The following is a 12,306-nucleotide window of genomic DNA, read 5'->3' on the forward strand; positions in this document are numbered from 1 at the left end:
CAAGTGAATTGTAAAATTACTGGATGCAAATCAATTGTCTGTTCCAGTGATTTACTTTTTCATGCATGAGAAAATCTTCCTCTGACAGGGCTCAAAAGAGCATGAGGGAGTATGAATTTTGCAATATCTACCGTGATAAAAGCTGTATCATCTATACCAGCTGAAAGGAGCATTCTGCAATACATAAAGTCACTGAGCTGATCCTGGAAGTTTTCACTGATAGTGGTGAAATCCACTTGGGACCATATTTAGCCCAAGACAGAAAGCATGGCTTACTCTATCCTGCTGTGGCATTCCTCTGGCCATAAGGCACACAATGCCTTGCTTCCTAGCAGAGTTTTCAGTTCTATGTCAAAGGAATCAATATGCACCAAACTTGACTTCAAAATCTTTTCCCCATGTATGCCATTGTTAGGAGTGGATTTATCTCCTGGAATTTCTTTTATTTCATCAGGGGAGTTAAATCATAATGGCATGATACCTCCTTTGATGAATCATTTTGAAGTAAAAGACCTTTTAATTTCTATCCATCCAGAAGTAGCTCAGACATGAGGAGAGATTGTTTCCTATTTTCCACAAACCTGAAAAAAATTTGTTTCTGAACAGATTGCACAGATTCCTGGTTTTTTTTTTTTTTTCTGTAGGGAAGAGGTTGCTAAAAAGTGGAAGTTCCTGACCTCAGGACTAAGAGTGTCTGGCTCTTCTGCTAACAGCCTCTTTCCTGTGACTAGTTGTTTAGCAGGTCATTTAGGGACTGGAAACTCCTGAGCTCTTTGCAACTGCTCAGCAAGATTAGTTCTGCTCCTTTAGAATGGAGTGAGAAAAAAAAAGGAAAGATTCCTGTCTGATTCAGAACCAACCAAAATTTCAGATAATTACATTTCCAGCAAACCTCAGCCCTAGTTTTGGCAGGCTCTGCAGTAAATGCAGGGCAAAGAATGAAGCTCATATTCTTTTACTGACTTTCTTTTGTAATTCCAGTGTAGAAGCTTCACCCATGCAACCTACAGAGCAAACAACAGGGGAGATAGTTGAAAAACAGTAGGATGGGATTTCTGTCACTGTAAGCAATGAAAGGTGCAGGTACTAACAGGATGAAAGAGAGGCAACACTTAAACATATATACAGAAATATTTTTAACTTGATGAGAATTCTGTAGTTTGATTTGTGAAAGAACAACTTTGGTGGATAAGATTCTGTTACATTATGATGTTTGTGGCTGTATGTTTGCCTTTGCTTATGCTAGGCATAATATTGTTTTCCAGCACCTATATTACTGCCTTCTATGTGAATAGCAAACCTCACAATTAGAAAGCATCATTGCAAATTTTTTTTCCTCTGGCTTCAAGTAATTTTTTTTCTTAAAATATTTCCTTCAGTTTTGCCAAAATGCATCCTAAGTATTTTCCGATGTATGGGGACAAAAGCCAGAAATTTAAAGTTTGATTTGGGTTTTTAAGAACAAAAGGAAGAACTGGGAAAAAATATCTCTGGCTGTAATTCTTTAAAAGCTAGTTGTAGTTTCCTGAACAGCCTTTTAGTTTAAATGTTAAAGAGATTTTTCATAATCTTCCTCAGAATCTTTCTTTCTGTTAGGTCTTTCAGCAAAAGTGCTGTCTTTTGAGGTAGAGCCAAGGGAAATAAATTTATTTCTGCAGAAAACTGTCATAAAATGTCACTTTTGAAGTATGGAATATGACTTTGGGCACTATAAGACTGACTTTTTTTCAGTCTGGTTTTCTTGAAATCAGGTGCAATCCCATTAAAGTTAATGGATGAAAAATAGGTATAGGAGAGAAGAAAATTAGAGCCCCTTAATGTTAAGTGCATGTAAAAGCTCTGAGGTGGTGCAACAGAAGGTACCCAGAGAGATATGAGGGTTTTAAAGAAATCCAAGGGACATAGTTCAGATGAAGAGAGACTGTGGGATTATCTCAGGAATGAGTTAAGGCCAAATTAAACAAATTTAGCAATGAGTATTTCATGACAGAATCAGAAATGTTTTTCATCCCTTACCATCCCAATGCAGCTCTATCTTTTTGTCTGTTACCAAGTTTAATTTTAAAGATGTGGGAATCACTATTGGAATTATGGAAATCACCTTAATTAGATAAACCACAGGGAACCTATTGTTTCCTCCATTAAATTAAATTCCATCTATTTAGCAGGATGATCAGCACTGGTCAAGCTGTTTTTCTGGGGTCATATTTAACCCTAATTGCTCTGTTACTTACAATTTGCAATATTAATAAAATAATCCAAGGTACAGATTACTTACAACTAGCAGTCTCTTTTATCTTCTACTATAGCAGGAAGAAATTAGCATTTTGTTTGCAATTTGAAGGGCTAAAATAGTGATTTAAAGGTTTCAACAGCATGGAGCGAAACGTGGGCATTTATCTTTCTGACAACTGCTAATATATTTCAGTCAGTCCCGTTTCAGTGCAAGAAATATTTTATATAACTATGTCTGATTTTGCTCCTGAAACTCTTAATAAAAATGGATATGAAATTGTAAAACAAATTCTAACCTTCTGTCTTCTGATGAAACACAATAAAGACAAATCCAAAGGATAGCAAAAAATACCTTTTTAAAGATAAACATGCTTTGCTATCATGATACAGTAGGTAGAGAAAACTAACTCCTGTTTTAAATACTTGGGCTTCTTTCTGACCTTAAAGTGAATTTGTGCAGTATACCTACATAACCTCCCAGTGACCCCTTAGCCAAGCTGACATGATTGAGAGCAAACTCAGGCTTTTCTTTTTGACCTTTGTATATTCTAATGCTGTCAGAGGCATTAGGAACCCACAAAATCAGATAATCTTGTTCTCCCAGCATACAAACACACTGAGACAAACCAGCAACTTCATCAAAAGATGCAGGGGAAAAGTAAGAAGCTGACTAGTGCACAACCTGCCTGCTGTCAGAATGTCCATGACTCTATGCAGTGTGACAACTACTTGTTCAACTCAAACTAAGAAAGGTCTTTTCCAAAGTCTCCCTGTTGAGTTTGCCTGCTGAGGATGCAGCTGTAGAGGTACCCCATAGCAAATGCTCTTGCCCTCTGCTTGTCCTTCTCCTAGAACGGGCTGTTCTGACTCAAGAGTCCTCCCAGGGCTTGCTGGCCCCAAAGCAAGAGACCTTGACCTCATCCTGCCCAGAAATTTCCTGTTACCTTTATTTCAAACAAAGCCAGGCAAACTGGAGTTCCTACGCAAATAAGAAGGGCTTCGCTGAATGGGGAATTCAGGGCTCAGATCTGATTTCCATTTTTATTCTGTTTCTTGCTCCTGTCTGCCAAGTAGGAGAGGTTTGTTCTGCATCCTAATGAAGAGTCTAATCCAACTGACAAAACTGTATAAACTAACTCCTTGCTGTAGCCTTTGATGTTGCTAGGGCTGGCCTTACTGTGTGCCAACAGGCCTCTGAATATAGCTTTCAGGCCTTTCCTCACAGCTGATATAATCCACTTCCATCCTTTTTGGCCCCATACATCTGTGACTTGGGCTGGTTTTTAGGGACGTGTTCATCCTATCAGAGCCTCCTTATATCTAAAACAGGGAGGAAGCATTAACATCCCACCAACCACACCTCACCCCCTGTTCTGCTGTGGGAAAAAGGAGCCCAGCTGTCAGTGCTAGGCATAAGCTAGACAGAGTTTGAAACCAGCAGAGCTTAGGATGAGGCACTGGGGATAGGTTCTGGGCATTGAACCTAGTTTTCTTACCTAACCTTGGATATGTAATGTGGAGTTTTCTAATAGAATGCTTGGAGGTTTTTTTTTTTTTTTGTTAATTTTGTCAGAAAGATTCTCAGTAATAGATTTCAAGGAGTGCCATAATCACTGTGTAAGTGTATAATTACATTATATCAGTGTACAATCACTTCACCATTTACAGCTCACATGTTTTACACCTTACCTACACTGCATGATTACAATGGAGAACTCCAGGTATAATTAAATAAAAACCCCTGAGCCCTTTCTTGCAACGCTGTACTGGAAATTAGTCCTATTCCAGCTAGGGAAAATGTTCCAAATAGAAATATGACTCTTAACTTCCCTGCTCCGAGGACTGCCATTGGTCTTTTTTGTTTGTTTGTTTGTTTGGGTTTTTGTTTGTTTGTTGGTTTTTTGTGGTTTTTTGGTTGTTTGTTTGTTTGTTGGGCTTTACTTGAATTTTACAGTGGAAAATGGCTTGTTACAGAATTTTTTAAAGGGACAGAGTTCTTCCTCGCTTGTGTCAAGGTCACATTTTTTGTGTGGCTATGTCAAAGAGATGAGATTCATGCCACTCCTTCTCCACAATATTTCCATTGTCCTTCCTATTGGCATATGTGTATGGGATGGGAAATAAAACCCTGCTCCTGCTGTTGAAGGACATACATACCTGGAGCTGCTAAGGAGTAGAGGCTAGTGGCTTTTTTTCACTGTTACAATCCAAGTGCTGCCTTGAGACCCACACAAAAACCTTTCACTCACTGTGGCAGTTCTTGGGTTTTGAAGATCCATTAGGGGCTACAGGCTGAAGCTTAACACAGCACCACTCTTTAGCCTGTCATGCAGCAGCTCTGTAGTGTGACCACGGAATGGTCTCAGAGGTGGCTCTTTTCCAGAACTTTCCTGGAACTGACTCTGAGAGGCAACATAATATAGAGAGGTTTTTAATAAGTCACTTCAGAGTTCAGTTCTGGTGGCATAATGCCCTCTCTTGTTTCACTGAGCTGATCAGAAGAACATTGTATGCTGTGTAGATGTTTGCTAGGATGTTAGCAAACATACATCCTGCCTCACAACATACTCAGTGCCCCGTAGTACACTCCTTTCCAGGAAAATCATGTGCTTACAAGGCAATCTGTATTGGTTAGTGCCTAGTGCAGGAATTTGAAGGGCTTGTGTTGAAATGGAGGTAAAGATTTCTGCACCCAGTTTTCACTTGAGTATATTTTCTGGAGATTTCTCCCTTGGTTAGAAGGATGTTGGAAATGCTCACAGAGAAACTGCCAAACCACCAAAAACTATGTGTGGTTCTTTAAGATAATCTAACATCAGTATCAGTTCTGGGTTGTCTTAATTCACTGAGCAATAAACTGAAGCTGTGCAGATTGTGTTACACAAACAGCCAAGATATGCCTCTTAGGAGGACAGAAACACCTAAGAGAAAAATTATGTTAATGGATGAGGGTGGATATTGCTACAAACATCTGAAGCAGCCACTGAACAACAGCTGCTGTAAATCAACCTGCAAAACCTGGTCCCTAGGACTGGCCTTTCCCTCAGACTGGCCCTTCAGTAAGAATGTTGGATTGGGTAAGTTGCACACTCCCTGGAAGGAAGGTGCTCATACCACTTACCAGTGTTTGATCTCATAATACTTTCATAGTGTCTTGAAACTCCAATGAGTAAGTGTCAGCAAGGCTGACAGAGACAGAACATCTGCTTTACTGACAACTCCTCTTGTCGCTTTGTTATTTCCTCAGCGTCAATTAACCAGACAATTCTTGCAGTTTTTCAGAAAGTGAAACATATCTGGTAAAACCCCATGGTATTCTGCCCAGAGCATAGCCCCAGGCATAGCCAACATCTAAATAAACAAGAAATTGTCTCGTTGTAAATGTAATCTGCCCAAGGATAGGCCTGCCATAGGAAAAGAGGTGTATTTCTAAACTACATTAAATATATTCATAGCAATCTCTACTTGCCCACCCAAAACAATATTGAACTTTTTCCTCTGTCTGCTAAGACATCTTAGAGAAAAAACCATCCATAGGATTCTCCCTAGTATGACTTGCCATATGGAAGGATGAATCAGTGTCAGGAGGACAAGCTACATCTCAGGTTTTTTTGCCACACTGGATGGGACAAAGATACTTTTGCCTGTCATTTTACCACTGAATCACTTAGGAGGCTGAGTCTTTCTGAAAAGCTTCCTCTAATGCATGGCATAAACCAGCTCTTCAGCACAGAATGACTGCCTGCAGCCCAAAAACCAGTCTGCATCACTGGCAACTTTCAAGCTCACCCCCACCTTTTGCAAAGGTCACAGAGCAGGGGGGCTGGAACACAGTTAAGTTGCTGATGGAGATGCTTTCTGTCTCCAAGCTGTGTGTGAGGAGATGTAACTTGTGGGGTTTTTGGAGTTAGAAGAACTGAGAGAAGGGCCCAGAGTAGATTAGAGATTTGGGATCTCTGCCTATATAAACCATTCATCATTGTTAGCCAGCTAGCCTCCCTCACCTACTTCACCACCCTCCTAATCCTCTTCTGTCTTACTGGAGCCCTAGAAAAACAAAATACTCAACTTCTAAAAATACTCTAATAGTTTAGAAAAAAATATTGGTTTTCTGAACCAATAAGTGAAGACTACACCTCTTAGAATTCCACAAATCACCTCAGAAAAAAAGGACATAAACCTCTATCTCAAACTCCCAAAGCTGGTATTTTACTATTCTCTCATTTCTACCCTTAAACTGCTTGAATGACCCTGTCAGATAACCCTTGCACAAGTTCCAAAACAACAAATAAAGTCAGTAACAGCCCCTACCAAAACAACCCTCACCCTGCAAGAATAAAACATAGCTACACCACTAAAATCTGATTGAACAGAAAGCATATCCCACTATCAACAGCAGACATCCCAAACCATCAGCATTCAGTAAACTCCCCCAAAAACTACCTCCAAGAACTAAAACAAGTCCCACACCATCACAAGCAATCCCCCTAAGTCTCTGAAAAGGATCTGCCACTAAAGACAAAGAATAAACATAATCCACTGACATTACAGTCAAATAAACCATAAACAGCACCAAAGACATAGAGGAGACCCCCAAACTCAACAACCACCCACACCCTACAATAGATGCCAACACCAAACCTACCTCTCCAGAATACAGTTGGGTTGTATGCAACTGCTAACCCTCTCAAAACAAAACACAGCCCTAAGAAAAGTACAAAATAGGTCATAATTGTTCCTGCTTGGCCTCTCTCCTGTGTCTATGGCCCGAAAACACGTCGTCGTAAGCTTCAACTGCAGGAACCCTCCCAAAATACAACTTTGCTTTTTCTTTCTTCCCCCTCCTACCCTTCTGTTCAGTCCTCTCTGAAGACTGCTGATACACTGTTTGTACTTCTGGGGTGCAAGCGTACAGACTGCAGCTCTTGCAGTGCTTCAGGTGACCTTAAAACTACAGGAAAAGTTTACTGAAATAATCAGCATTCTTCGATGCTTAGAGTTTTGTTCTTTCCCTCCCCCTCCCTCCAAGTTCATTAAAAGGCTTTTTTCTTCCTTGAGGATTATGCACTCAAACATCTCTGAGGCAACTACCTTACACACTTCCCTTCATGGGAATCATTGCATTGTCTTCCTCGCTGTTTGCTGGTGATGCAAAACACTGCCAAGGCAGAATGGCCCCAGGAGGCAGGAATGATGACAAAATTGACCAGGCAGAATCCCACTTGTTCTTTCTTATGACTCCCACTTTCCACTTTGGTTTCTTCAAGAGCTCAGAAACTGCATTTCACAGCCAATCAAATTGCCCTGCTACTTCCTTAGTACTCTTCTGCTTTTTGGTTCCCTTCATTTTCTTTTCCCTGTACTCTCATCTCAACGCTTGCTAATTTCCATCTCTTTTTCTAAAATGGGCAATGCCAGATTTTCCTTCCTGTATGAAATTCAGCTCAGATACCTGCAAAAGGCTGAATGAAATATTCTGTCAACTATGCCAAAGTGAATCTATATCATTATATATTGTTCTCCTGTTTCAGTTAATGCGCCTTCAGAAACATTTTTTCACCCACTGGGCTTGTCCCTGTTTATTTGGAAAGATGACATCTCCACAATGAAACACCTCAGGATTATTTACTCTCTCATTTTAATTTGATATAATAATGAGCATACGTGCTTCTTTCTTGCCCTATAATCTTCCACCTGAGCAGACAGTGCTCTCCCCTGCAGGATGATATTGTGATTTATTCCAAGGGAGACATTAGACAACTTATGATAAATATAAGTTCTTGATACTGATAGAGAAAATGAACGTGGAGGATTGTTAGGATTTAATTCACTCCAGTATCCCATGCACAAACAGGTCCAGTTGTATAATTAAATAGGCCATCCAAGTACCGGAAAGGTTGTATCCAGAGACACAGCCTTCTAAGGGCTAAGAACAATGCTGATAAAGATCAAGTGGCTAATTGTAAGCAACAGCCTCCAAATTGCCTCCGGATGAATAAATCACAGTGAGTGATCCAAGCATATTTTCTCATGGATACGGTCTCATTCACAGAGGCAGGGAGTTAGAAAACATCAGGGGCAACTTCCAATTGGCTGGAAGGGAATGAAAAGATTTGGATTTCAGTAGGGGTTACGTCATAATTTTGTGTAATTATTCCTAGCTGGTGGAACTACTGCAAAAGCAGAGGCCCAGAGAGCAGGACTGGAATCCTACTCTCTGGTTCTTGGAGGTGGTTGATCAACTGCTCTTGTTATGATTTCCTTTGACATTTCCAAGATTAATGTGAGGACTGGCAAAATGCAACAATGAGAGGTGATTTGAACTTCCAGGACTCTTTCATGGGGAATAAATTAAGGCCAAAGATGTTTGTAATGAATAGCCTGTCCCAGCACTTCTGCATGAGCTGTGGCTGGAGCTGGGCATGGAGCTGGGAGGATGTGTCCTGGCACGTCACAAGAGGTATGAAGGAGGTTAGAGTGTTTCCTCTCTTTTGAAACACAAGTGACTGAGAGCAGAGTTTATCAAAAATCCTCCCTTGCCAAAAACCTAAATGGAGGCTACTGTAATGCACGTTCACGCTTTTGGGGAATAATTGTTACTCCTTCAGGACTTGTATTTGATACTGAAGGCCAAGTTTCTGAGGGATAGTGGCTCTTTTGGCTATTGCAATCACCATGACATGAGCACTTCTATGGAGCTTAGACTTGGCCAAGTGCTTGTGGTAACACAGAGACTTGAGGTACCTCTGAGGGCCCTGCCTAGAGCATCAGCCACTTATTGCTGAGTCTGTGGTGACAGGCATGACCTAGTAGAGCAGAGCTCCTTTGATATGTGGCTGTAGCTGTTCAGGAAACACTGCCATCCCTGTGAGCACCTTTTTATCATGTTAGTTTCCATGCCCTTTCCTGTACAGGATCTACTGTGGTGTTTCCAATAATTTGCTCTCTGCTATGAGAGTCTTGCTTAAAAAAAATTAGTTTTCAATCCAAACCTTAGCACTCTTGGCTTTCCTTGCTCACCCCCATCTAATTTCTGGTTCTAAAAGTTACAGCCACATTCTTTTTTCATCTAAAGTGCACAGCCTGTCAGCTCCAAAAAGTAAAAGTTTTGAGTGGAATCAAAGAAGACAAGCGAGCATTCTAGTCATCACCAGCCCCCTCAGACACAGCCCGTGTAAATACACACCACCCCCAGAAAGCATTTTCTTCAGAGTCCTGACCAAGACCACCTGTCCTCCAAAGCTGTTCAGCTCCCAGCAGTCTGTTCCTGCTGTGGGGAAGAATGAAGATTACATTGCAAAGCTAATGCCATCGAGCCTCTCTGGCTCCCATTCACATCCAGCTCTTGCCAGAATCTGGAGCAGAACAGCTGGGCTCCTTGATGTGGATTCTTAGTCATCAGTGCTCTCCAGTGTAGGAGAGGTGGGACATTCAGGGAAGTGGTGAAAGAATGTTAGTTTCTTTATGCTGGATCCTGCAGTGTTTGCTCCATTTATTCAGGAGATGTTGAGCTGAGAGTTGTTCTTGAGAACAGCATCAGAAGGTGCCAGGCTCTTTCCTGAGTGTAAGTAAAATCACTGTGAGTTGAGCTCCTTGTAGAAACAAAGCCTGTGCTGAAACAATTGTTGGCTCAGAAAGAGTGTCAGCAGTGTCACAGAGAAGACATTCCCACCACAATTTACACAGTTCGCTCTGTGAGGCACTATAGCACCTCACAAACCCTATGTTGCTATTGGCAGACTTATGATATGTCCATGATCCCAGCATGCAGAGAAGCTTGAACATAGACAGGAGCCAGACAAGAACACTGGGACTCCTAAAGAATCAGTCTGGAGTCAGGGTTCCTGCCTCATACTGTGTGTGACCTAATACAGAAAGGTCTCTAATGAGCAGAGTGCACAGCCACGCTGCCTCAGGATGGCAGGATAGGCTGACACCTCCCAAAGCAGATTATTTTATCAAAACCATTGCCAGACTCATATGCTGGTTTGAAAGCCCTGTGCACTGCTTATGAGAAGCAGTAAAAGAGGAGGTCTGAGCACTCAGAGCCATGACCTCCAGGAATCCCTCACCTCATTCCCTCTTGGAGGATACAGCCATTCTAAAAATATTTTGACAGCCAATATCCTTATGCTTTTGGCTAAAGTTAGTCTCTGTGGGCTTCTGTGTTAAGCATTAACCATTTCTGGCTGCTATGCCAAGCTGCAAAAGGAGAACCATCTGAGTCCTCCCCCATGGCAGTTCTTCTCTGCCAGCAAACCTCGTGAGAACCTGGGCTGTCCTCACCTTGTGGATGCATGCTGGGGAGAGAAGGGATAAGCATAGGAATAAATGGTATCAGAGATTTGGACTGACATCAGAGACATGGGCCGACAGAGCTCATAGGCCAATATTAGGAAACAGGCTCTGTTTTGAGTGAAGACTACAGATTGTGTAAGTCTGAATTCAGAAGAGCTCTTCACACATGGGGCTTTGCAAAGGGAATACAATACAATACCCAGCACTGCTGAGCTGCTCATGGCTGGGTCCCTCCTTAACTCACATGCTTTATGTTCAGACACTCTGAACTATCTGCTCCACCACCTTTGGACAAAACCCTGCTGCTGAGAATAGTATGTTGATTACTAAATGGTATAATAATTACTGATGATTCCTGCACAAAGTCAGGTCAGTTTAAATGTAAATGTAGTAAGAATGTCAGGAGATGACAGGACTGTTCCTAGCTCTGCCAATCACTCACTGCCTTCAGGTTAATCACTTGATAACTCCATGCTGTATCTTCCCCAGTAGTAAAATTCTAATATGCTAATGTTATAAAAATTTTTGGAAAAACAGATATTACTATTATGTAATGATACTCAGGTAATCAGGCTTGCCCTCTAAACAAAACTTAAACCAAGGAAAAGAATGTGATCAAATCAGACTTACAGTCAAAATGGCAAACATGATGGGATTTACCACTATTGACTTTAGCAGGCTTGGCTGTAGGCAGCCTTTGCAAATACCAGTGAGCGGTATGAAGTGCATGTAGGTGGAGCTGGCTGAGAGTTTTCTGTTAGAATGGTTTCATAACAGTAAATTTCAAATAAATTTGTATTATCTGCTGGATTTTTCCTTTAGTTTTTGTTTTCTTAATCACAGAGAGGAAAAAAAAAAGTCACTTCCATACTCTGCATGTTGTGCTCCCTCCAGCAACAGGATCTTGGAGCCATGTTTCTCAGGCATCTAGTTCCTCTGGCTCCAGAGCACTTGTTGGCCACTGCTGTGAAACCGTGAAAATCCAAAGCTCAGATCCAAATCCTGATGCTCAGGATCCCTGTGCAGGCGTTTTTCTGGCTCAGGGGCTGCTGTGACTTTTAGCAGCATGCAGGGTAATGACAGCACTCACTGGGGAGCAGAATGTAATTTAGGCTTCCTCCAGACAAAATTTCCTCTTTTTCAGGATAGTTATTTAAATTTCTTCAGTTTCAGTCTATCAGGCTTTCTCTGACAGTCATTAGACTGGTTTGGGTAGCATGGTGACCCCAGGGGTTCCAACCTAAGTCCCTAACACTCTTTTCCTGCAGAAAGATGCTAGGATTCCTGACAGCAGAAGCTGCTCTTGTTCCCCTGCTGGTTACCAAGTGCAGTTTCTGTGACCATTTTCAGTGTTTGGCCTTCTGAGCACACCAGCACAGCTTATGCAAAAGCAACATTACAAGCACCTAGAAGAGCTCTGTGGCCCCCAACAAGGATGTGGACCTGTTAGAAGTCCAGAAGAGGGCCAGGAAGATGATCAGAGGGCTGGAGCACCTCTCCTATGAGAACAGACTGAGAGAGCTGGGGTTGTTCAGCCTGGAGAAGACAAAGCTCTGGGAAGGTCTTACAGCAGCTTTCCTGTACCTAAAGGAGGCTACAAGAGATCTGGAGAGAGACTTTTCACAAGGGCAGATAGTGATAGGACAAGGGAGAATGGCTTTAAGCAGAAGGAAGGTAGATTTAGGTTAGCTATCAAGAAGGAATTCTTTACTGTGAGGGTGGTGAGGCACTGGCACAGATTGACCAGAGAGGCTGTGGATGCCCCATCCTTGG

At 41.7% G+C, this 12,306-nt stretch overlaps 1 protein-coding gene across 2 annotated transcripts in view; it reads left to right on the forward strand.

Moving 5' to 3' along the window:
- The window catches only part of PAMR1 (peptidase domain containing associated with muscle regeneration 1), a 55,011-nt gene that overhangs the window by 27,092 nt on the left and 15,613 nt on the right, over positions 1-12,306 (forward strand). The window lies entirely within an intron of this gene.

The sequence above is a fragment of the Onychostruthus taczanowskii genome, unplaced genomic scaffold (genome assembly GCF_017590055.1).
Source record: "Onychostruthus taczanowskii isolate IOZ18803 unplaced genomic scaffold, ASM1759005v1 scaffold69, whole genome shotgun sequence".
In the NCBI taxonomy this organism is placed as follows: Eukaryota; Metazoa; Chordata; class Aves; order Passeriformes; family Passeridae; genus Onychostruthus; species Onychostruthus taczanowskii.